Genomic DNA, 23469 nt, shown 5'->3' with positions numbered 1-23469 from the left:
GAAGGTGCCAGGATGGGAGGGTGGGTTGTAGGGGGGCATGGACCTGACCAGGTAGTCACGGAGGGAATGATCTTTGCGGAAGGCGGAAAGGGGTGGGGAGGGAAATATATCCCTGGTGGTGGGGTCCGTTTGGAGGTGGCGGAAATGTCGGCGGTTTATGCGAAGATTGGTAGGGTGGAAAGTGAGGACTGGGTCGGGGGGGGGGGGGGGCGGGTTCTGTCCTTGTTACGGTTGGAAGGGTGGGGTTTGAGGGCGGAGGAGCGGGATGTGGATGAGATGATGAGATGCATTGGAGGGCATCTTTAACCACGTGGGAAGGGAAATTATGATCTCTAAAGAAGGCATATGGCATGCTTGCTTTTATTGTCGGGGAATAGAGAACAAGAGTCAGGATGACATGTTGCAGTTTTATAAGACTTTGGTAAGGACACACCTAGAATATTGCATTCAATTCTGATTGACATATTATAGGAAGAATGTGGAGGCTTTGGAGACGATGCAGAAGAGGTTTACCAGGACGCTGCCTAGGTTGAAAGGTGTGAGCTATAAGGAGAGGCTAGAAAAACTCTCAGGTTATTGTCCTGGAGCGGCAGAGTCTGAGGGGAGACTTGATAGAAGTGTATAAAGGTATGAGATACATAGATAGGGTTCATGATTTGAAGATCCAAGTGTTGGACTGGGGTGTACAAAGTTAAAAATCACACAACACCAGGTTATAGTCCAACAGGTTTAATCACCTGATGAAGGAGCGTCGCTCCGAAAGCTAGTGTGCTTCCAATTAAACCTGTTGGACTATAACCTGGTGTTGTGTGATTTTTAACATAGATAGGGTAGGTGGTCAAAGTCTTTTCCCCAGAGTTGAAATGTCTAAAACTAGGGGGCTTGCGTTTAAGGTGAGAGGGGCAAGTTTAAAGATGATGTGAGGGGCAAGTTCTTTTTCTAACCCAGAGAGTGGTAGGATTCTGGAACATGCTGCCAGGGTGGTTGTAGAGACAGATACAATAGGGGTGTTTAAGAGGCTTTGAGCTAAGCACATGAATAGGCAAGGAATGGAGGGATATGGACCAAGGGCAGGCAGAAGGGATTAGTTTAATTTGATGTCATGTATGGCACAACATCCAAAAATCTGAATTCCTTGTGTTCTTCACTTCCTCTGGGTTAGAATTGTTATGGGGCAGAAGGAGGCCTATCGACCTACTGTTTCTTTACCAGCCCCCTTCAGATGAACGTTGCTGCCTTTTCCCCATGATCCTGCACATAGTTTCTGGTCAAACAATCATCTAATGCATCCCTCAAGTGGCTTGATTGAACCTACCCACTTGCTTACTTCTGGGGAGTGCACATCAGAACTGAACTACTGGCCATGTAAAAGGTATTTCTCATCCTGCGTGCTCCTTCCTGCAAATTTACATTTAAAACCATGCCCTCTCATTCTCAATCCTTTTACGAGGAGGAGCAGCTTATCTACTCCGTCCAGGCTTCTCATGATTTTGAAAACTTCTATCCAAGCTTCCTCTGTACTTTCTCCTTTCCAAGGTAAACAGTCCAGACCGCACCAATCTAGCTTCAAAACTGAAGCTTCCACTGGCAGAATACAAGTTTGAAATGGGAGTTGTATCGGTTAACTCAGCTGGCTAGCTGGATAGAGCACCATGCCGAAACGTTGATTTTGCTGCTCCTCGGATGCTGCCTGATCTGCTGTGCTCATCCAGCACCACTAATCCAGCATCTGGTTTCCAGCATCTGCAGTCATTGTTTTTACCACCATGTGGAATGATGCCAAACGTGTGGGTTAAATCCCCTTTCCAGCTTTATGGTGGTATAGTGGTTAGCTCTGGTGCCTCACAGCGCCGGGGACCCGGGTTCAATTCCACCCTCAGGCAACTGTCTGTGTGGAGTTTGCATGCTCTTCCTATGTCTGCATGGGTTTCCTCTGGGTGCTCCGGTTTCCTCCCACAGTGCAGGGATGTGTAGGTTAAGGTTGATTGGCCATGCTAAATGTGGGGTTACAGGAATAGGGTGGGGGAATGGGTCTGGTGGAATGCTCTTTGGAGGGTCAATACAGATTCGATGGGCCGAATGGCCTCTTTCCACACTGTAGGGATTCTATGATTCTCATGGAGCGTTCCTCCGGAAGCTGTTCTTGCATCTCAACCATAGTCAATACATAACCACTTGTTCCCCTCCAAAGCAGAGGCACCTGCTTCTCTTGTGGACTGTGGTTAATGAGGCAGGAGCATGAAAGAAATCTCTCCTTTTTAATACCTTTTCTAAGGAATTTTCCTTGCATGATAGAGCTTCTGCCAGATTGTTTTGATGCAGTTCATCAAAATTCAAGAAAATTATGCAAAGGATTGATGAATTTCAGTTGCATGTTAAGTTCAGTGTTCTCACCACCTTTTACACAGGTTTTAAAAAATGCTTTGAAATTGCCCAACCCCAAACATTGCTAATATCTTCCTTTTCTTCTCCTTATTTCAACTCATCGCTATTGAGCAAATCTTCAAACTGCGCCCATTTGCAGATCTTAAATGTTAAACCTTTTTTTAGGTAATTTTAGAATATTGTAAATATTAAGCAACAGTTAGTTTACTCAGAAACATATTACTAAATGCCAGTGAAACTAAATATTCTTTTAAAGTTGTTTTCAGTATTTAAAATCAGTAAATTCACAGGCAATGGGCTGGAGTCTCCTTTTCTGATATAATCTTAGAATTAGCTTTATTGTCACACGTACTCAAATGAGTACAATGAAAAGTATACAAGTCGCCACTTGCGTCTTAGCTTCAAAGGTTCCCAAGTACAGATTCTTAAGGACAAATCTGAGGGGAAACAAAAATTTGGATAAATCGAGAAATAGTGAGTCCAGCGTTACAGGTTGTAGGAGTATATTCTAAAAATAAAGAAATAAAAAGTTCCAAATAACAATCCTTTTAACCCACACCACATGGCACCCAGCCTCTAGTCCATGCTGGGCCTTGACTCCCAATCGCATTGGGCTTCACCTCGAGGCTTTCGAGGTCAGGCGATTGCTTCCAGAATCTTCTCAAGGCCGGAAGTCCATGCTGAGGCCTACTCTGTGGCCATCTTGGATCTGATAGCAACCCCTTTCACAGTCTCATCCAATACATGGCATCAGGTTACCAGGTGAATTTAATATTGCAGGATTTTTAATACAGAAGGAAAGAATGCTTACACTGCCAGATTTGGCTGGTTGATGGGATATCTTCTGTTGTGATGTGAATATATTTAAATGAGAACTGGCACCATAACTCGAAAAAGTAACACAATTCTGAGCAGTCTGCACCCAGAATGTTGTTTGCACCCAAAATGGACATGTGATTTGGACAGGAAGTAAATCCCTAATTGCTAAAAATAAACAAAATTATAAGACAAGCCAGACCCTCTGTGCAGTCAACCTCCACTGCAGAGGCCTCAATACGAACCCCTTGTGCACTTGTGGAGAGATGCAAACAATGCAGAGTAAGTGGTGGATTAATCTCCTTCAACTCAGCAAATAAGGAGGAGGTCACTTGGCTGTGGCGATCTGTATTTGCTGAATAAATATGTGCACCACAACTGTGATGCCACATTCCCTGAGACCAATGTTACAGCTAGATACATGTCTATTCTCAGACGGGATAGAAGGTGCCAGGCTGCTACCTTCTGACTGGGGAAGCAGAATCTCCCTCCTGTGAGATTTCTGCAGTGCCTTGGGAAGCACCCTGGTGCCTTTACACAGTCAACCTTCACTTGTGACATTCCTGGCCTCTGTCCTGATGATTCCTGATTCGTTCTGATCCTTGCATGAGGTTCCTGAAACTGAAATAGACTGATCGTTTTCACTGCTGCGTTGCCTCAAGTGGGTGTGAAAGTTACAATTTGCCCTTTTCTATAGTCTGAGATCGGGGTCTTTAAATATTTTTGCATTCTCTCCCAAACTGTGTTGCTTTACTTAAACTTTTACATAATTCTTTAACATAAAGAACAATCCGCACTTTAAAAAAAATCCACAGGAAATTTTCCTTATCTACAATGTGATTCAAATGTAAAACCATATGGGTATAATTTATATATGAGCAGTACAAGTGCGGTTAAAGAGAGGAAATAACAAAAGGTTAGTGATATGGTTGTGGAGCTTAACCTCTGGTGCAAATCAAATGGGCTGAATGGCCTGTTTCTGTACTGTAAATTTTACATAAATATACATGTTCTTCAATGGCAAGCCAGCATTGCAGCTAAACTGCTTCAATCTCCGTCTCAGTGTGGATAATGGTTATTGATGTCTTTTATGTTATCTTCTCTCAGACTGTAATCCTGAGACACGGAACTTTTTTTTTGGTTTCTCAAGTTCCGAACCAAGCTATATACATTAGCAACTCAATACATCTTGTGGCTTTCATTTTGAACATCTAGTCATCAACAAAAGAATTCAATGTGGAGATTTGCTAGCGCTGCTCGGGAGGATTTAAACTAGTAAGGTGGGGTTGGGGGTGGGATTGGGACCCAGGGACATATTGAGGAAAGAGATCAATCTGAGACTGGTACAGTTGAGAACAAAGGCGAGTCAAACAGTCAGGGCAGGCAGGGACAAAGCAGAGAACAAGGTAGGACTGATAAATTAAACTGCATTTATTTCAATGCAAGGGGCCTAACAGGGAAGGCAGATGAACTCAGGGCATGGTTAGGAACATGGGACTGGGATATCATAGCAATTACAGAAACATGGCTCAGGGATGGACAGGACTGGCAGCTTAATGTTCAAGGATACAAACGCTACAGAAAGGACAGCAAGGGAGGCAAGAGAGGAGGGGAAGTGGCATTTTGATAAGGGACAGCATTACAGCTGTACTGAGGGAGGATATTCCCAGAAATACATCCAAGGAAGTTATTTGGGTAGAAATAAGAAAGGGATGATCACCTTATTGAGATTGTATTATAGACCCCTTAATAGTCAGAGGGAAATTAAGAAACAGATTTGTAAGAATAATAGGGTATTATGGTAGGGGATTTTAACTTTCCAAACATAGACTGGGACTACCATTGTGTTAAGGGTTTAGATGGAGAGGGATTTGTTAAGCATGTGCAAGAAAATTTTCTGATTCAGTTTGTTGATATACCTACTTCAGAAGGTACAAATCTTGACCAACTGTTGGGAAATAAGGCAGGGCAGGTGACTGAGGTGTCAGTGGGGGACCACTTTGGGGCCTGCAACCATAATTCTATTAGTTTTAAAATAGTGATGGAAAAGGATAGACCAGATCTAAAAATTGAAGTTCTAATTTGGAGGAAGGCTAATTTTGACGGTATTAGGCAAGAACTTTCAAAAGCTGATTGGGGGCAGATGTTCGCAGATAAAGGGACGGCTGGAAAATGGGGAGCCTTCAACAATGGAAAAAACGAGTCAAGAGAGGTATATTCCTGTTAGGGTGAAAGGAAAGGCTGGTAGGTGTAGGGAAAAAGAAGGAAGCACATGTCAGGTATAGACAGGATAGATCAAGAGAATCCTGAGAGTATAAAGGCAGTAGGATTATACTTAAGAGAGAAATCAGGAGGGCAAAAAGGGGACATGAGATAGCTTTGGCAAATAGAATTAAGGAGAATCCAAAGGATTTTTACAAATGCATTAAGAACAAAAGGGTAACTAGAGAGAGAATAGGGCCCCTAAAAGATCAGCAAGGCAGCCTTTTGTGTGGAGCCGCAGGAGATGGGTGAGATACTAAATGAATATTTTGCATCAGTGTTTACAGTGGAAAATGACATGGAAGGTATAGAATGTAGAGAAATAGATGGTGACATCTTGAAAAATGTCCATATTACAGAAGAGGAAGTGCTGGATGTCTTGAAACGTATAAAAGTGGATAAATCCCCAGGACCCGAGAACTCTGTGGGAAGCTAGGGAAGTGATTGCTGAACCTCTTGCTGAGATATTTGTATCATCGATAGTCACAGGTGAGGTGCCGGAAGACTGGAGGTTGGCAAACGTGATGCCACTGTTTCAGAAAAGTGGTAAGGATAAGCCAGGGAACTATAGACCAGTGAGCCTGAAGTCAGGGGTGGGCAAGTTGTTGGAGGGAATCCTGAGGGACAGGATGTACATGTATTTGGAAAGGCAAGGACTGATTAGGGATAGTCAGCATGGCTTTGTGTGTGGGAAATCATGTCTCACAAACTTGATTGAGTTTTTTGAAGAAGCAATGAACCGGCTTGATGAGGGCAGAGTGGTAGATGTAATCTATATGGACTTCAGTAAAGCGTTTGACAAGGTTCCCCATGGGAGACTGATTAGCAAGGTTAGATCTCATGGAATACAGGGAGAACTAGCCATTTGGCTACTTTTTGTCATTTACATAAATGATTTGGATGCGAGCATAAGAGGTACAGTTAGTAAGTTTGCAGATGACACCAAAATTGAAGGTGTAGTGGACAGTGAAAAAGGTTACCTCAAATTACAATGGGATCTTGATCAGATGGGCCAATGGGCTGAGGAATGGCAGATGGAGTTTGATTTAGATAAACGCGTGGTGCTGCATTTTGGGAAAGCAAATCTTAGCAGGACTTACACATTTAATGGTAAGGTCCTAGGGAGTGTTGCTGAACAAAGAGACCTTGGAGTGCAGGTTCATAACTCTTTGAAAGTGGAGTCGCAGGTAGATAGGATAGTGAAGAAGGCGTTTGGTATGCTTTCCTTTATTGGTCAGAGTATTGAGTACAGGGGTTGGGAGGTCATGTTGCGGCTGTACAGGACATTGGTTAGGCCACTGTTGAAATATTGTGTGCAATTCTGGTCTCCTTCCTATCGGAAGGATGTTGTAAAACATGAAAGTATTCATAAAAGATTTCCAAGGATGTTGCCAGGGTTGGAGGATTTGAGCTATAGGGAGAGGTTGTGTAGGCTAGGGCTGTTTTCCCTGGAGCATTAGAGGCTGAGGGATGACCTTATAGAGGTTTATAAAATCATGAGGGGTATGGATAGAATAAATAGACAAAGTCTTTTCCCTGGGGTGGGGGAGTCCAGAACTAAAGGGTTTGGTTTCGGATGAGAGGGGAAAGATATAAAAGGGACCTAAGGGACAACATTTTCACTCAGAGGGTGGTGTGTGTATGGAATAAGCTGCCAGAGGAAGTGGTGGAGGTTAGTACAATTACAACATTTAAAAGGCATCTGGATGGATGTATGAATAGGAAGGGTTTGGAGGGATATGGGCTGGATGCTGGCAGGTCGGACTGGATTGGGTTGGGGTATCTGGCCAGCATGAATGATTTGGACCTAAAAGTTCTGTGTCCGAGCTGTGAGTCTCTGTGACTCTAAAGTATATTGTGATTTTAATTTGGTCAAGTTTATTCTGCCATCTGATAACAGCTATGCTCTGATGATGAATTACACTGGCATGCAATTACTCTTGTGTGATTCTTAAAACCGTTTCTTGTGGTCTTTCCCTGGAATTGATTGAATTCCAGTAAACAATAATTAGTAATTATGCATCAAAGCTCCATACTCTGGAGTGCACCGCCGACTTCAAGCATTATGTAGCGCATGTTAAAGCCCTATACCAATGTTTCAATATATTTTGAATAAGTAGATTATAAATGGATGAAAAAGAATTGGGAATCGTTTAGAAGTGAGTTATGTTAAAAGAAAACTGGGTCAAAATGGAAGAGAAGAGAAATTCAGCAAGATAATTCTGTGGGGTATGAGAACCAAGCCGGAGAATTAATTAGCTTTGGATTGTCCTGGTAAAGATCTGACCCAAATCCAATGGGCCATCCCTGAGATGACAATAGCAACAGTATGGATTTATTTAGCACCTTTAACACGGGAAGATCTCCCAATTTGACCCCTAACCACCAAAACAGGTATTAGGGACAATAAAGCTTGTTCAGTGAAGTAGCTTTTCAAAATGCATTTCTTCCAAGAGGAAGAAGAGGTAGAGAGATGGAGAGGTTTGGGAGGGAATTTCGGATCTCGGGGCCTGTGTAGCTGAAGGCACAGCTATCAATGGTGACAGTTACAATTGTACAAAAGCCCACAATGGAGAAGCACTAAAATAACTCCACAGAAGTGGAGGTGCTGGTGTTGGACTTGGATGGACAAAGTTAAAAAATCACACAACACCAGGTTATAGTCCAACAGGTTTATGTGGAGATACTAGCGTTCGGAGCACTGCTCCTTCGTCAGGTAGCTGTGGAGCAGGATCTTAAGACACAGAATTTATCGCAAAAGATCGCACTCTCATGCCACTGAAGATGAAAGACTTAACAGCAATTTAGGTTTGTTCAATGTAGCGTTTCAGTTACATGAATCTTTTGCTATACATTCAGTGTTCTATGATCCTACTCCAAAGCTACTTGATGTTGGAGCAGCGTTCCGAAAGCTAGTGCTTCCAAATTAACTTGTTGGGCTATAACCTGGTGTTGTGTGGTTCTTAACTTTGTCCACAGAAGCTGGTATCCTGGCACCAAGTCATCTTTTATTTGCATGTGGAAAGTCTTTGACACTGGTACTGCCTCAGCAGAGTCCATTCCCAGAGCCAACTCCCAGGATGTCTGCAATCATTGCAAGTATTTTACCTCTGAGCTGTGGGACTGTAGGAGATGAAAGCAACAGAGTAGGGCTTGGCCATGGCAGGATTTCAAAACAAGTGAGATCAATTTTTAAATCAAACTGTTACTTCAATGGGACTCAATTAGGCCAGTGAGTAATGGGATGGGTGGTAGCTGAGCAGGACTCAGTACTAGGCAGGATATGGGGAACAGAGGTTTGGATGACCGCCCATGTACAGAGAGCAGAATCCAGAAAATAAGTCAAGGTGTGTTCAAATGATCAAGTTCGACGCTAACAAAGACATGGATGAGGGTTACAGCAGCAGATGAACTGAAGCAGGGATACAGTCAGGAGATAGAGGAGAAAGTGAGGTCTGCAGATGCTGGAGATCAAAGTTGAAACTTTATTGCTGGAACAGCACAGCAGGTCAGGCAGCATCCAGGGAACAGGAGATTCGACGTTTCGGGCACAGGCCCTTCTTCAGGAATGCAGGAGATGTCAGGACAGCACAGTGTCTCAGTGGTTAGCATTACTGCCTCACAGCGCCAGGGACCTGGGTTTGATTCCACCCTCGGGCGTGGAATTTGCACGTATTCCCTGTATCTGTGTGGGTTTCCTCTAGTGCTCCAGTTTCTTCCCACAGTCCATAGATGTGCAGATCACAAGGGTGGATTGGCCATGCTAAATTGCCCATTGTGGCCAGAGATGTGCAAGCTAAGTAGATTAGCCATTAGAAATTCAGGGTTACATGGATAGGGTAGGGGATCGGGGCTGAGTGGGATGTCTTCGCAGTGTGGACTCGATAGGCTGAATGGCCTGCTTCCATGCTTTAAGGATTCATGATTTTGTGTGGAAGTAGGTGGCCTAAAGTGAGAGTGCAAGTATGTGTTTAGAAGCTCCTCTCCAGATCAACTTTGAAACCAAGATTGGAGGCAGTCATTTCCAAAACAGGCTCACCATGGAGAAGGAGAGAGTTGGTGCCCAGGACATGGGGATGACTACAGAATGACTTGACCCATTGAGACTATATTTTTTTAAAATTGGATTTGACCATCATAATTTGGGCCAGCACTTACTACCCTTGAGACGATGATGGTAAACTGCTCTTTCTGAGGAAAGTCATCAATGGCTTTATTTGTTTGAATGTTTCGTTCAAGGAAGATTTCTCAATCCAGTACTGGATGTTGGATAAGCAGTCTGATAAAATTAGTGAGCGCTGTGGGCAGTTTGGAGACATAGTTATGAGGTAGGGTTGGATGTCATTCTTGTATGTCTGAAAATTTTATTGGATGTTCTCAGTGATGCCATTGAAGAATGACACTATTTTAAGAAATGGGAGATGGTCAAGGGTAGAGCATCGGGGAGCACAGGAATTAATGGTTTGGGAGTGAAAAGAGAAGCCTTTTAAGGTGATTCTCTGACTACCACTAAGGAAATAAAGAATGAAACAGAGAGTGCAGTCTTACCAAGCTGGACGATAGTGAGGAGTGTTTAGAGGTGGATAGTCATGTCAGTGACTGCTGCCAGGTCATATAGAAATAAGTGAGAGAGGGAAAACCGATCTCTGCCTTGTTTAGGAAACCACAGCCCTCTGTTTCTGATTGGTACACCTAGAGATACAGTCAGAAGTCACACAACATTGGGTTATAGTACAACAGGTTTATTTGAAATCACAAGCTTTCGGAGCACTGCTCCTTCATCGGTAGAAGTTCACTTTGTTCACCCCAGTCCAACGCCAGCATCTCCACATCTTGAGAGATAGAGTTCTTAATCAGCCTTGAAACGTGTGGAGATTTTAAAGTGCCTTTGGATGACCGAGATTTTGGGCTTGCTTTTTTGGCAGGACCATGATTATCATTCCCGCTTCTCTGAGAAATCGGTGGACACTTGATGCTGCATGAATGGTGTGCTATCATTAGCACTGTCTGTTCCATCGGCACCCCATCTCCCTTTGTATAAATGTAACAGTGTCTTAGTGACAATGACTGTGCTGTGTCTCAAACTACAAGCCTAGATCAAAAGCAATTTCTGGAGAAATGGGATTCCAGGAATATGGCCATGGCAGGATTTCAAAACGAGTGAGATCATTTCTTAAATCAAACTGTTACTTCAACGGGACCCAATTAGGCCAGTGAGTAATGGGGTGTATGGTAGCTGAGCAGGACTCAGTACTCGGCAGGATTTGGGGAACAGAGGTTTGGATGTACAGAGAGCAGAAACCGGAAAACATTAACTTTGCTGGTTAATGGTCAGAGCTTCTAAGGAGAGCAGACATAATTTTCATTAATCTGGAATTATTTTTTCCCCTCAGCAGCTGTGAGGTACCATAATTCTTGCTTCTGCAGAATTTAGTTTGGCTGTTGATTTATTGCTCAGTTATGTTCTGTACTTTATTAATGATATTGTGGTGACCGCAGCATAAGTACTGATAATTTTGCACATTGGGCCAATAAGTGTTTCTTGTTGAACATGAATATGTTGAATGGTCCAAATGGTACATTTGTGAAAAACTGTTTTCAGGTTGAGTGCACGTTAGAAACACTTTTTTTCCCCTAATTTATAGAATAATCCACCATAATGGTATGTGATTGGACTATTGTGATTGGTCAGTGAGTGAATTAACGACATTGTTCCTCATGCTCAGAGCTTGAGGGCGGCAGGAGTCACTGTTGGTGCATCCATGAGGTTGACTGTTACACGGTTAGAGGTCATCGCATCACACCACAGCTACAGACCCTGGAGGCTGGAAGGGAATGGGTGACCACCAGGCGGTGCAAAAGGAACAGGCCTCTGGTGTAAGAATCTCCTGGGTCGCAATCTCTGTTTTCCATTTTGGAAGCTAATGAGGATATTGGTCCTTGAGGGGAAGGCAGATAATGCCCCAAATGCGGCTGCATGAGCAGCTCGGCTATACAGGTGGAGAAGAAGAAGGAACCAAGCACAATCTAAGAAGGATCTTGATCAGATGAGTCAATGGGCTGAGGAATGGCAGATGGTGTTTAATTTAGATAAATGTGAGGAGCTGCGTTTTGGAAAGTCAAATCAGGGCAGATCTCATACACTTAATGGTTAGATCCTATAGAATGTTGCTGAACAAAGAGACCTTGGAGTGCAGGTTCATAGCTCCTTGAAAGTGGAGTCTCAGGTAGATAGGATAGTGAAGAATGCGTTTGGTATGCTTTCCCTTATTGGTCAGTGCATTGAGTATGGGAGTTGGGAGGTCATGCTGCGGCTGTACAGGACATTGGTTAGGCCACTTTTGGAATATTGTGTGCAATTCTGGTCTCTCAACTATAGGAAGGATGTTGTGAAACTTGAAAGAATTCAGAAAAGATGTATGAAACTTGTCAGAGTTGGAGGGTTTGAGCTATAGGGAGAGGCTGAATATGCTGGGGCTGTTTTCCCTGGAGCATCAGAAGCTGAGGGGTGACCTTATAGAGGTTTATAAAATCATGAGGGGCATGGACAGGGTAAATGGACAAGATCTTTTCCCTGAGTTCGGGGACTCCAAAACTAGAGGGTGAAGGTTTGAGGTGAGAGGGGAAAGATTTAAAAGGCACCTGGGGGCAGCTTTTCCATGCAGACGGGGATGCATGTGTGGAATGAGCTGCCAGAGGAAGGGGTGGAGGCTGGTATACATTTAAAAGGCATCTGTATGGGTATATGAATAAGAAGGGTTTGGAGGGATATGGGGCCAAATGCTGGCAAATGGGACTCAATCTAATTAGGATATCTGGTTGGCATGGACGAGTTGGACTGATGGGCTTGTCTCCATGCAGCAGCTCTCTATGACTCTAAGACAGTCATTCCTGTGCCCATTGAGATGACTCCATGAGGGTTTGTTGCCAGGGTTAAGGATGTCACAGAACAGCTGTAGGATGACCTGGGGCAAGGCAAACAGCCAGGGGTCATGGCGCACATTGGAACCATTGACCTAGGTAGGAAGAGTATTATGGTCTTGCAATCTGAATTCAGGGAACTAGTTAGAAAATTAGTAAGCAGGATCTCCAATGTTGGAATCTCCAAACCACTCCCAATGATACAATAAGTAAGTACAATAAGAGGAAGATAGAATAGATGAGTGCAAGACTGTCGAGAGAAGGGTTTATATTCCTGGGACACTGATACTGACTCTGGGGCAAGTGCCACCTGTACAAGTGGGAAAGGTTGCTCCTGAACAGGGCTGGGACTGGCTTACTTGTAGGGTATTTTGCTACTGCTGTTGGACAGACTGTAAACTAACTTGTAAGGCATATGGGAAGCAAGAGAGAATGTTAGACAAGAATTCCAGGGTGGGCAGAATACTTTGACATTTGTGATGTATTTCTTTACATTTATGTCCATCTCTTTGAAGCTTCCTTTTAACACCTTCTTCAAACGTGACATTTCAGTCTCTCTCTCCCTCTCTCTCTTCCATCGTCTCATGCAGCTCTCTGCAGCACTAATGCATCAATGTGGAATTTATCCGTGAGTGTCAGAAACCACTCTGTCTGAGAGGCCTAACTGTGCGACTGCTGGTTAGGCAAAAGTGAGGACTGCAGATGCTGGAAATCAGAGCCTAGATTAGAGTGGTGCTGGAAAAGCACAGCAGGTCAGGCAGCATCCGAGGAGCAGGAAAATTGACGTTTCGGGCAAAAGCCCTTCATCAGGAATGAACCTGATGAAGGGCTTTTGCCCGAAACGTCGATTTTCCTGCTCCTCGGATGCTGCCTGACCTGATGAGCTTTTCCTGACTGCTGGTTAGGTTGTCTCTCCACTCCAAGCGCTCAATATAATTGAATTGCTTGTTCCAATAATTGATGAAGAAGGTGCACTAAAACAAGACGGTTCACAAAAGTTTAGCAAAGCCCTGCATTAGTGAAAGTGACCTATGACTGAACCAAGGCTATGTGCAACTGGAAACCTCATTATTTGTAGTTTGTCTATTTATAAGTAGTGATGTATGTCGACCACAACGGAAGTGTTGTATGTATAGATTGTCAGTCGATCCATCTTTCTTCCACAGTGGTCTTAATTGGAGAGTGTCAGCAGCAATTATTTGTGTGTTTTTCACTGAAAAATCTTCTTAGATTTGGCCCGTCATGCTCACACTTGTTCTAGCAACCATAAAATATCACTCTTTTTATTTTCCATGGCCCTGCAATTTGACTTTCTTTTCAGATCATCGTCCAATTACCTTTTGAAAACCATTAAAGAATCTACTTCCACCACATTCTCAGCTGGACCATTCCAGAATCCGAACCACTTGATGCAAAAAAATGTTTTTCCTCCTGACCCCTCAGCTTCTTTTGCCAAAGCACCTCAAATCGGTGACCCCTCCCCCTCCCTCTCTTTTGGCCTGTATTGTCCTTCCCATGTATTCTATCCAGACCCCTCATAACTGTGAACATCTTTACCAGGTATCCTCTCCTCTTCCCAGGGAAATTGTCCTAAAACATTTACTGCACAGTGCGGAAAATACTTTCAGATTTCAATTATTAGGAAAACGGGTGGTTGCGAGTGAAACGTGACTGCAGAGTTTGCAAGGAGACCCCTGGCTTTTCATTGCTTTCTGCAGATCTTCCCCCCACCTCCGTGGTTTTTTTATATCAAAGTTACAAAGCCGTCTGGGTACTTTGTAATGAAAAGTAATAACCTACATCGCTTCGAGTTGTCAAATACAGGATACTGATTCAGTTATTTTGTGAGCTTCGGAATCCCAGTCTTCCTGACGTACATTCTTATTGAATTTATGAAAATTGAAATGGTTTGAAGATATGGAGCCGGTGGCCCAGCTAAGAAATGAAATGTCAAGAGTTGAGCTCACTACACAATGTCTTCGTGGATGGAGGAAAAGACTGGTGTTTATTCATCTCACAATGGGAAGGTGGGACAGAGATTGACGGGCATGGGTGTGTTATACAAAACTTGAAACCTGTTATGTGCATAGAAGGAGATTATCTCTGCTCCTCTTTAGAAAGCAGGGTTGCTGGCTCGCCATAATTGTCAGGAGAAGTCCAAGAATTCAAAGTTAATCTCCTGGATGCTGCTGCAAGCAACCCAGGTGGAAAACTGTAGGGGATTTGTGTTTCATTTACATAGAGTGCTTGGCTGCAGTGAGTTACAGAAGTAGCACAAGGGGTGATTTTCTCTTTACCTTCAGAATGAGCTGTAAGAACCAATGCTCAATTGCATTGATGAGAAAGGCCTGAGTTTCGTCAATCAACATTGGCATTACAAACAGTGTTGACCCTGTCCAGTTTTGCAGTGAACTTGATAGAATACTAATTTATCTGTATTTCTTATGTATTTTAACTACATTACGAATCAACGGAAACGTTTTTTCCTCTTTCTCCCCCTTCATCTCTGTGCAAGCATTGGCAAGAAAAATTAAACCAGTCGTATGGCACCTGGTTGGCGTCATGTTGAGTTGAAAAGGGCACCTTTTGATGAATTGGTGTTGAAGCCTCTCTATTGATTTTAATAATTGATCAGTCTTCCTTGTGCAGTGCGCGAAATGAGGCTTTACTGTTGAGTCAGCAAAGTAATGCAGGCTAATAATAGCTTATTGACCATTCTGTGAAGGAGAAGGTTAGGATTAACACCATTAGTATACAGGCTTGTCATCTCTTAGGTTTGTTGCAGTGTGATAGAATTGTCAGAATCTTCCACTTCAAACGAAGACTTTTCTTTCAGGCAATGTGGATGGATAAGGTATGGTAAAGTTGGACTTGTTCTTCCTATTCCCCTGTATCATCTTTGTGTTTGGCTCCTGAGTTGGGAAAGTAGATGAAGGAAAACGCCACCCTTTGCCTTATACCTCATGGGTTGGCCTCAGGTCTTTGGATGATGTGAAATAGAATAAAGTTTGAGCATCTATTGTTGAATTCACAATTGAAAACAAATTCTGATTTTAAAAAAAAGTTTGTTACATTTATATTCCTTGAACTAGCTAATCCCTTCTTAAAAAGTAGCGTTGATATTTATAGGCTCAATACAAAATCTTTCGTAAGCATTTGGAACTGTCAGTTAGATTAGATTACTTACAGTGTGGAAACAGGCCCTTCGGCCCAACAAGTCCACACCGACCCGCCGAAGCGCAACCCACCCATACCCCTACATTTACCCCTTACCTAACACTACGGGCAATTTAGCATGGCCAATTCATCTGACCTGCACATCTTTGGACTGTGGGAGGAAACCGGAGCACCCGGAGGAAACCCACGCAGACACGTGAAAACTCCACACAGTCAGTCGCCTGAGGCGTGAATTGAACCCAGGCCTCCAGCGCTGTGAGGCAGCAGTGCTAACCACTGTGCGACTGTGCCGCCCATGTGGCAAGATGACAGGCACTCCACTGTGATTATGATTGATTGTGAAATAAGTCTTCCACACAAATACTATAGTAACCTTCAGGCTTATGTCAGCAAACAGAGTGAAATAGGACCATTTAAAGATTAGGAGATTTAAATGTCTTGATCGCATGGCAGTTCTCTTAACAGTTTCAATATATTTTTCCTATTTTTCCATGCTAACATGTCAACCTTAACAACCCTCAAAGGACACATTAACTCTCCCAAAGGTATCCTTTGATCTATCCAAAACCTACCCACTCCCAAACACCTCTAGTAGCTTTAGAGCTCCTCATGAAAAGTGTCAGGTGCTGAAAAGTCTTGTGTTAATTCCCCATGGATATGGTTGAGGGGAGCTGCATTTCTTCATGTGATTCCCAGATGTACAAAGTCTAACAAATTTCCATTCCACCCCCTCCCGTGACAGTGGTGGGTGCCAGATTTTGGAGGCAAGACCTATGAATTTGGGACTCAATTTCCATTTTGGCTCAGTTGGGGTATATCTCCAGCATTGTGAGACTTTACGTCCTAGTACTTCCCACACTTTGTGTTGAGACTGACGGGGAGGGACAGATGCAGCGATAGAAAGACAATATTATACAATCTGTTATCTCGGAAGGTCATTGTTGGTTGGACAGGTGGTTTGCAATGCAGTGTTGAGGCCAACAGCGCAGGCTCAATTCCAATAACAGCCAAGGTGACCGTGAAAGACTTTCCTTCTCAACCTCTCTCCTCACCTGAGGCATGGTGACCCTCATGTTAAACTACCATCAGTCATCTTTCTTTCCTTCTCTTTCTCTCTCTCTCTCTCTCCCTTATTTTTAAACTGTGTCCTCTGGTTCGGGACTCACCCATCAGCGGAAACATGTTTTCTGCCTCCAGAGTGTCCAATCCTTTAATAATCTTATACATCTCAATCAGATCCCCTCTCATCCTTCTAAACTCAAGTGTACACCAGCCCAGACGCTCCAATCTTTCAGCGTAAGATAGACCCGCCATTCTGGGAAAACTCCCTCAATAGCCAGAATGTCTTTCCTCAAATTTGGAGACCAAAACTGTGCACAATATTCCAGGTGTGGTCTCACCAGGGCCCTGTACAGCTGCAGAAGAACCTCTTTGCTCCAAAACTCAATTCCTCCTGTTATGAAGGCTAGCATGCTATTAGCTTTATTCACTGCCTGCTGTACCTGCATGCTTGCTTTCATTGACTGATGTACAATAACATCTAGATCTCATTGTACTGCCCCTTTACCTACCTTGACTCCATTGAGGTAGTAATCTGCCTTCCTGTTCTTGCCACCAAAGTGGATAACCATACATTTATCCACATTAAACTGCATCTGCCATGCATCCGTCCACTCACCTAGCCTGTCCAGATCACCCTGTATTCTCCTAACATCCTCCTCACATTTCACCCTGCCACCCAGCTTTGTGTCATCAGCAAATTTACTAATATTACTTTAAATACCTTCATCTATATCATTAATGTACATTGTAAAAAGCTGCAGTCCCAGCACTGACCCCTGCGGCACACCACTGGTCACCGCCTGCCATTCCGAAAGGGAGCCGTTTATCACTACTCTTTGTTTCCTGTTAGCCAACCAATTTTCAATCCATGTCAGTATTTTGCCCCTAATACCATGTGCCCTAAATTTGCTCACTAACCTCCTATGTGGGACTTTATCAAAGACTTTCTGAAAGTCCAGGTATACTACATCCACTGGATCTCCATTATCCATCTTCAGAGTTAATTCCTCAAAACATTCCAGAAGATTAGTCAAGCATGATTTCCCCTTCATAAATCCATGCTGGCTCTGACCTATCCTGTTACTGCTATCCAGATGTGTTGTAATTTCGTCCTTTATATTTGACTCCAGCATTTTCCCCACCACTGAGGTCAGACTAACTGGTCTATAATTTTCTGTTTTCTCTCTCCCTCCTTTCTTAAAAAGTGGGACAACATTAGCCACCCTCCGATCCACAGAACATTGGAAAATGATCACCAATGCATCCACGATTTCTAGAGCCATCTCCTTCAGTTCCCTGGGATGCAGACCATCAGGTCCCGGGGACTTATCAGCCTTCAGACCTAACAGTCTCTCCAGCACCATTTCCTGCCTAATATAAATTCCCTTCAGTTCAGGTCCTTCAGCCATTATTACATCTGGGAGATTTCTCATGTCTTCCCCAGTGAAGACAGATCTAAAGTACCAATTCAACTCTTCTGCCATTTCTTTGTTCCCCGTAATAAATTCACCCATTTCTATCTTCAAGGGCCCAATTTTAGTCCTAACCAGTTTTTTTCTTTTCACATACCTAAAAACGCCTTTACTATCCTCCGTTATATTTTTGGCCAGTTTACCTTCATATCTTATTTTTCCTTTGTGTATTTCCTTTTTAGTTATCCTCTGTTGTTCTTTAAAAACTTCCGAGTCCTCCGATTTCCCACTCATCTTTGCTATGTTACACTTTTTCCCTTTTGTCTCTATATGGTCCTTAACTTCCCTCGTCAGCCATGGTTGCCCCAGCCTCCCCTTAGGATCTTTCTTCCTTTTTGGAATGAACTGATCCTACATCTTCTATATTATACCCAGAAATACCTGCCATTGTTGTTCCACTGCCGTCCCTGCTAGGGTATTGCACCATTGAACTTTGGCCAGCTTTTCCCTCATAGCTCCATCGTTCCCATTGCTCAACTCAAATATTTGTTATCTCTATCTCTATCTCTATCTCTATCTCTCTCTCTCTCTATCCCTCTATCTCTCATTAGAGAGCAGCCCTATGATCGTCATGTTTGTATGTAACTGTCCCAGTGTTAGAAAGGGTGCTATACAAGACCAATTCTTCGTGTTCTCCTCAGATTAAAAAGAGTTATAAAGGTAAAGGGTTGGAAGCCATATCTCTCGGATGTTTCTGGGAGTACCCCCATCTAATTTAGTTCTCTGAAGTTCGGTCACTTTGTCGACAAAGCAGCAAACGTTTTGACGATGGCAGTTGTTCCCCACACAGCCATAAAATGAACAAGCAGTTCTTTTGTTGTTTGATGTTGTGCAGGAATTCTTCGTGGCTGAATATTGATGGAACACAGCACAGTCACAAACCAATAAATGCTCCGACTGCTCAGAAGGTCATTTAGTGGTGTAGGTGTGGGGTCATTCAGGGTCAGATGAAAGGGTGATCGACTGTTAGTCTCCCAATCTCCCTGGTAGTTAACTGTTTTTGTTTCCTTATCTCCAGTGTCAAGCAGGTTATTTAGTCCTTGGTTTCCCTTCAGGCAACAATTGATAAAGACTGGCAACATTTTGCATTGTCTTTCTGACTTTGAGTCATCACCTGGTATTTCTTGATGAAGATTAGGTTTTGAGGCAACATTATGTCAACTGGGTTTGGAATTTGGAACGCCAGGGAGTGAACTGTGGTGTCTCAGGATTTTGAGGGGAATTGGTTAAGTAACTGGTAAGAGAAGTTGTCCATGGATGAAGGAGTCAAGCGCAAAGAGGCATCACCTTATAATCAGTCCATTCAGGAATGAAGTTGAGAAATACCTTTGCATTAAAGAGGGAGATTTTTTTTAACCTGTTTGAGTTGTGATGTGGAGTGTGCCACCTAAAAGGCCGGGGGAAACAGATTCAGGAGGACCTTTCAAACGCATTTTTATTTTTGCCTATCTTTAATCACCTTTGAACTGAGTGTCTTGCGAAGGCCATTTCAGAGGCCAGTTGCAGAGTCAACCACATTGCAGTGGGTCTGGAGTCAGGTGTTGGCCAAATCAGGTAAAGCCGGCAGATTTCCTTCCCGAAAGAACGTGAATGAGCTGGAAGGACTTTCGCAGCAACAAAATAAAGCAAAGAACTGCGGATGCTGGAGATCGGAAACCCAGCAGAACAGACATTGCTGGAGAAACTCAGCAGGCCTAGTAGTGAGGAGAGAGAAAGCAGTGAACATTTCAAGTCCAGTGACCCTTGTTCTGAAGAAGAGTTACACTGGACTTGAAACATAGAACAGTACAGCACAGGAACGGGCCCTTCAGCACATGATGATGTGCCGAACAGGACACCAAATTAAACTAATCCCTTCTACCTGCCCTTGGTCCTTATCCCTCCATTCCTTGCATGTTCATTTGCTTATCTAAAAGCCCCTTAAATGCCCCTATCTTACAGGTTGTTCTGCTAGAACGAGCCTTTCGTTAATGCGAATTGACAAAACACAATTGACGAATTGCGGACACTGTTTCTATCACGCAAACGCTTTAAGTGTGTATTGGTTATAACGCGATTCCGGCCCCATCAGTTTAAATGGTGCTGCTATTACACAATTTTCTTATGGCACACGGGGTTGCACAGGATGGAACTACCACTTTACAGCAGAACAGACTGTATCAGCAAACATTAACTCAGTTTCTCTCTCCACGGACACCGTCAGATCTGCTGAGTTTCTGCAATAATTTCTGATTTTATAACAATCAATTATTACTTTCATGGTCAGCTAAGACTAATTGCAGATAAATTGCAAGTTTATAAATTGAAATTAATTCCACCATCTCCTAAGGACATGGTACCTAGGTACCCAGGTGAAAGTGAGGACTGTGGATGCTGGAGATTAGAGTCGAGAGTGTGGTGCTAGAAAAACACAGCTGGTCAGGCAGCATCTGAGGAGCAGGAGAATCGAGGTTTTGCGCAAAAGCCCTTCATCAGGAAGGGCTCTAATACGGAGTCTAGTGACATTGCAACTGTGCCTACATCTCCCTTGTTTAACCCTGAAAGGTGGAATTTAATTGAGGGGTTCGATATGGTTTATATACAGAACAACATATCTCGTGGTGTTTGGCAGGTAAAGCAGCAAAGGTGTACAAGTATTGTCATTTATCATGCATTGATGAAGTGTTGATCACTCTGCATCTCACTTGTAGCATCGCTGGGTATAACCAGGTGAGCTGTAAGTGCAGTTGTTCCATCCTGGAGCTGAGAGAGATTTGGGGTGCCTTTAGGTTAGATGAGCTTTTGCTCTGTTTTGGTTGCAGGTGGCAACTTGCCAAAAGCCCCAAAATGGGTACAACAGGAGCTTTGTTTCTTATGGAAGAATAATTAGGATCACTCATGATCATTCCTGTTAGCGGAGGAGAGAGTTTATCGAGATGGTGATGGGGGAGGCGTGTGAGTGGAATGTGAGCTGCTGAGCAAACTGCTCTAATCTTAGAATTTAAATGGCCCAGTATTACTCACAAGAAGCAGTTACACACCGCTCAGCTCAGGGTATAGGAAGCAGGCAATAGCAGATAAATAAAATCTGTATTGTTTGGACTCTGCCTGGCCTTGAAAGTGGCAGAGGCCAGCTACAAAATCAATAAGAAGCCCTCAGAATGCTGAAACGCTTTTTGTAAAAGTTGCTTTAATGTCAGCCTGGTAAATTTCTTAAATACACCGTTTAATCTTCCTTGTTCATTTCTTAGATCATTTAGTGTTTCTTTTAAGCAAGCTGCTATTTTCTTTTTGACTCTGTGTCTCATGTCTTTGAAAACATCCATCTTTTAATTTATTTCCACTATTGTACCAATTTTCTTTTTTACTGAGTTCATCATATTTCATCTCGTGAGTTTCCTATGTGTGGGAGACTGCTGCCAGGGAACTGGAAAGGGAATGAAAAGGATGGGGATCAGCAGGCAATTGGTTAGATTCCTTAAAGGGTCAGAATCCTCTCTCATCTGTTGGGTCCGTCCATCGCCTCCCTAAAATACACAGTGCTTGTCACAGCTTTGATGCTTATTCAGCAATATTAATTGTATCTCACCTGCATATTGAAAGGACATTCATTTCAGATTGGTGAAGAATGCAAGAACTTGCATTTACTTTGTGACAATTTGCATTTGCGTTATCGTTTCATCAGCTTCCCAAGATGCCTCACAGGCATTTTATCAAACACATACAGTCAGCAGGTCCCTGCAAAGGACAAATGAGCAAGCAGTCTGTTTTTGATTTTTTTTTTGCTGGTCATGGAGGCAGATTCAATTACTCATTCTGTGGTGTGTGAACTGTGCTGTGATGTGCATGAAGCAAGCTGGAGCTTCAGAAATAGCTTTGGTTAAAAAGACTCTCTGCTAATTGAATTGTCAGAGTGATTCGTGTCCCAATGTTTGTTTTTGTTTCTTCACAGGCTACTGTACAGAACTGAACTGCGTTAGTGACTATGTATGTATATAAAGATATTTTTATGAATAAAGTACATGGTTGAAAGTTTAAAGATGCAGTTTCTGGGTTAAGCACTAAAGCTTGGGGCAGGTGCTGCCAAGCTGCAGTGAGGAAAGACCACCGTCTAAAGTCTTTCTGCCAAAGTATAAGGAAGGTCTGTTTCAGTTATCACATCCCCCCCCCCCCCAAAATGAACATGAATAGTTTCCAACTGAAGTAGGAAATGCCTTTGTTTTTGCAACAAAAGAGAAGCTAAGAAATGTCAGAATTTTGATGGGCTTGTTTTCTGAACTGATTTAGAACCTTTGTATTTACTACTTGTTGATTTTATTTTAATGAATAAAATATACATTGAAGTGGTAGTTCTTTTGGGTTCAGACCATAAAATAAGACATACACGCCAGACTTCTTTTAGATCAGCAACATGGCCCACCCATCAGTCTCTTCGCTCATTAAGAAGTGAAGGGTGACCTTATACACATGCTATTGGGTAACCTGGGCATTAGGCATGTCTTTCGGTAATTGAAGATCAATCCTCTACCTGATTATGACACTTGAGCTATAACCTATGAACTCAAGCTACCTGAAGGGAAAACCAAGCAGGACCCCTTCAAAGTAGATTTCAGCACCTACCTTGGAAATCTTTAAGGCACTCCAAAATGACTTCACTGAACCTTGGCAAGTGTATGCAGCAAAAAATCCATTCAGAAGGTTGAGTCCATCTACCGAGGCTTCACATGTTTCCCCCTTCCCCCTGTAGTTAGGAAAAACTGCGCGAGCCAAACCTGCTACATTTTGTTTTTTTGCCTGGGCACAAAGCCTTTCCAGCGACATATTCCCCAAGAAATATCCCTTTGGATGTCCCGGCTGTGTGAAGTGGGTTAATGAAGTTCTGATTTTGGAGGCATCTGAAGTTATTACTCATCAACCACAAGGTACTGTGGATAGCTGATGGTATTCCAACCAGCCTGGATGGGGTGGCACTTGATTCAGTGATTAGCACAGCGTCCAAAATAATGATGACTTTGCTGTTCGCTTGTTCACAGCCACTGTACTCCAGCAGCTAACCTGTCATGGCTAGAGTCTACATACTCTAAAGCTATTTCATAGAATCCCTACAGTGTGGTAGCAGGCCATTCAGCCTATCGAGTCCACACTGACCCTCTGAAGAGCACTCCATCCAGACTTTCCCTATCCCTGTAACCCTGCATTTCCTACAGCTAGCCCACCTAGCCTGCACATTCCTGGAAACTATGGGCAATTTAGCATGGCCAGTCCACCTAACCTGCACATCTTTGGGCTGTGAAATGAAACCGGAGCACATGGAGGAAACCCACGCAGACACTGGGAGAATGTGCAAAACCCATACAGACAGTCGTCGAGAGTAGAATTGAACCCAGCACTGGTG

General features: G+C 43.2%; 1 protein-coding gene across 4 annotated transcripts in view; it reads left to right on the top strand.

Annotated features, from left to right (window-relative positions):
- The window catches only part of LOC122560829 (cytoplasmic phosphatidylinositol transfer protein 1-like), a 204701-nt gene that overhangs the window by 55842 nt on the left and 125390 nt on the right, over positions 1–23469 (top strand). The window lies entirely within an intron of this gene.

The sequence above is a fragment of the Chiloscyllium plagiosum genome, chromosome 21, assembly GCF_004010195.1.
Source record: "Chiloscyllium plagiosum isolate BGI_BamShark_2017 chromosome 21, ASM401019v2, whole genome shotgun sequence".
Lineage (NCBI taxonomy): Eukaryota > Metazoa > Chordata > Chondrichthyes > Orectolobiformes > Hemiscylliidae > Chiloscyllium > Chiloscyllium plagiosum.
Note: the sequence above shows the minus strand (reverse complement) of the source record. Positions and strands in the feature narration are given on the sequence as shown.